A 3,833-nucleotide genomic window follows, 5' to 3' on the forward strand; every position below is an offset into this window, starting at 1 on the left:
CTATGGTCGATCAACCATTTTTTTGGGAATAGTGTTATATCATAATACCAATGATCAGTTCAGGAGAGATGAACATAATATTGAGAAAACTGGGTTCAGGAGAGATGAACATAATATTGAGAAAACTGGGAGCTACATGCTAACAGTGATCTTAAAATATTTATGTTTTCTGTACCCATGTTCCCCTAGCTGTTTTGGACTACTATGGAATTAGTGATTCGTGCTTGCTTTTAGTCCCATTTAGTGTTTCGGATGTAGCTTGATTTACATTTACGGCATTCTTATATGTCTGCTCTAGATTGATCTATATACTCGCTTTACTTTTGATATAGTTAGGAAGGATTCTGTGAGCGTCATGGAGGGAAAACATAATGCTTGCACATTGTCTTCTGAATACGGCTCATAAATGTAGAGATAACTTAATCTTCTTTTAGTTTGTTGGGTAGTGAGTGTAGACTTTGCAAATCACTGCAGTGAGCATAGCAATTTTCATAGAAGATATATTTTTTGGAATGATCGGTTTTGGCGCTGCAGAAGCATTTCTTCAATTTTCTACACTTCGGACATGGAGTTGATGATTATGCTACCAATCGGATACATCATACAACCCCATTAAATATATCTTTGTAACTAGATGTACCTTTCACGGTCCCTGATTTGACGTTGTTCCCTTTTGAAAGTAGCTATTGTTGTGGTGTCTAGGCGAAGAGAGTACGAATAAGACCTACAATGACTACTACCCCCGCATATGTGTTGTCTGCTACAACGAGAGCGCTCGTAGGCCTAATGGTGCAGCAATTGAGATTTTATCCCATTTCTTAGTTTCTTCTCTCGCTCTGATTTTACCCCAATTCTTTCCTCTTTTTTAGTTAATCCATTCGCTTTTTGTTTATTTTTACTCGTGCTTCCATTCACTCGATTTATTTTCCTCTTTATCCTTTCCTGCGTGCCTTTTCAATTTCTACTTTCACACATGATCAAAAATTTGTTTCTTTTGCTTTTTGCTTGACATAGTTGCTTTTTTCCATTTTCTTTGCAGGTTGTTGTCTTGCTGGAGATTGTTGCCCGAGAGCTTAGTGGGTGGCATCTTTATGCTTTTGCTGGATTTAGGATCCGGCCTTATTGCCGGTATGTCGTAGACCTTGATGTAGATTTATAGTGAATTCAAAGCCACCTCCTATGTTGGTATTTATTTCCATCTTTCTGTTATAACTTACTTGCCCGCTTCATATCCCTGCCATACATATACCTCTTCTGGTGTGTTTGATTTTGTCAAAAACAATCTGTACTTGTTTTGTGAATGGCCATGAAAATGCAGCTATTTACATACTGACCGCAGTGGAGGTTTATTTGAAATAGTGTCTATGCATACATGATTTCTGTTCTTTTTTTGCTGGGGCCTTTGCTATTATGCACATACGTTTGTGGTTAATTAAAGCTATAGATTAGCTCACACATGGTTTCTGTTCTCTACTAATGAACTACTAATCAATTTGTTACGAACTAATCCATTCATCCATTATCATTTACTCTAACTCTATTTCCTATGCTCGGAACTAATCCATTCATCCACTATCATTTATACTCTAACTCTATTTCCTATGTTGAAAGCTATGGAAACATATCCCAAAATTATATATTGATGTGTTATGAGCCACTCCCTTTCCACACTGTCTGGTTTTTAATCTTAAGGCTTAACAAACCTATATATGCTAAGCTCCTCTTTTACTTACCAATTAAATTTTGCCAAGAGATTTATGTATTGTTTCGTGGTCAATTTTCTTGGGAAGGTCTGTGGCAATGCCTTTTGTCGCAATCCTTGAAGAATTTACATGAAGGTGCCGAGTGACCTGGTCTTGAATATATAACATCACCTCTTGTGCATAGCCCCGAAAAAATCCAGCCATTTTTTTGATTTATACAGACCATCTCCTGCTACCACCATTTATTTCATTCAGCTCAGCGGCTATTCTTGCGGAAGCACATGCAAAGTGTGAATATATAGTTCGATACATTGGCATGTATTGTGATCAGTGAGGTCATCCTAGCGTAGCCGATTAAGAACTATTGAGCCTTTTAGTTTGATCTAATTAGAACTAGCTGGATTGTGCTTAATGATAGAGGAAATGATGTCAACATATAGCCTACATTTTAAAAATCAGGAGGAAGATGAAGTAGGTTAAGTGTGGGCTGGTACTGGTATTTGCATAAGTTTTTTTCCCTAAGTATCAAACTAAATATCAAGTTTTTTAGCACCTTATCTACAATCGGACTCGACACCTATGAAAGGAAGCTATTTCTTACCCTTCATGCTGGTAGAATTGGTGAAGATGGATAACCAGTACACATAAGTTTATTTTTCCAAGTAACCACTACTTCTACCTCCCGATTAGATACCACCTTCCGAAGCTTTATTGTCAACACAACCTAGATAAGTACAAAACTGAACATATTTATGTATGCGATTGTCTAATCTACTGACTGACTTTGAGATCTATTATATAAGGGAAATCATCAGAACTTATAGATAAAAGAGAGCTTTATCCTTTCAGCCTTTCAAGTATACTTGGCTCAAATTAGTATGAGAATATCCGAAACTTCTTACGGCACAATTATTTTCCAAAGCTTCGCTAAAAGACAACAAGTTTTAGTAGTGCATATGCATTTTTTTTCACAAATGACTCAACTAAGACATGGTCATTGTGGAGTGAATTTGCCTTGTGGCTGATACTTTTTCCACCTTTGCTACCGTGGAACACGGCTCGCTTCTTCATTTATGAAAAATATTCCATCAATTCTATTAACTACTACTTTTCCGATGATCGTCCAGCTATACTATGACTTAGCTAACCGTAGTATTGCTCATGCTCTTCGAGACCATTCAGATTTTGGAACTACAAAGATGCTATCCAATAAATATGAATACAAAGCAAGAGAATGTCCTCAACTTTTCTCTGACTTATTAACATTTATCATTGCTCAACCCGTCTGTGTCTCTTCAGCTTTTCACCATTTCTCATGTGACGCATGAAAAGTTTCGTATACCATAAGGTCTTGTTTTTGCTGGCTAAAATTCAGCCTTCTTGGTAATTTGGATGGATAAAGTTCCTATGTTGATTCACTTCTTGTATAAAAAGTTTGCGGGTTGCCGACGTACAAACCATGGGCTGATGTATCACCCAAGAAGAAGGCGAGACTCCGACAGGTCGTCCAACGGACTATGAGGTGTGATCATCAGTACCTAAACTGAGATCGCTTCCTCTCTTGGTTCCATGTAGGTTATCATGCCATTTATGGATGATGTTTGGTCTTAGGCTATGTGTAGTAAGTAATGGATACCTTTACCTGACAAATTTTATGGGAACCTTGTGTGTATGTACCTATTGTTATTTCAGAACCATATGATCAATTTAACTTTACTCGGTTGTCCGCTATGTATTCTACGTCTGCTTCTATATGGTTTTGAACAACATTACTGCTTCCTCTCTGCGAACCAAAACTATTCTTGCTTAAGTAAAATTTTCTAACTTAAATGGAGTGACAATGGCTCCTAGTTTCTTGGAAAATCCATTTGGATATATTGGACAAATTTGTAGAACTTCACGGGACTATTTTTTTCAGTCTCAACCTGATAAGAACTCCACCAGCTCCACCAGCTATTTACCTGGGAGCTCATATACATCAGACGTATTTGCAAGATTGTGTTAGATAATCTAATTTCAGAATGCAATTGCATGTAAAGTTCCATCTTCATTGATATTCATCACTAATTTTAATCAACATACTATAGATTTTTATGGTCTTTATACAAAACCTGCAATGGCATGAGTTTT

Source organism: Lolium rigidum, chromosome 2 (assembly GCF_022539505.1).
Source record: "Lolium rigidum isolate FL_2022 chromosome 2, APGP_CSIRO_Lrig_0.1, whole genome shotgun sequence".
Lineage (NCBI taxonomy): Eukaryota > Viridiplantae > Streptophyta > Magnoliopsida > Poales > Poaceae > Lolium > Lolium rigidum.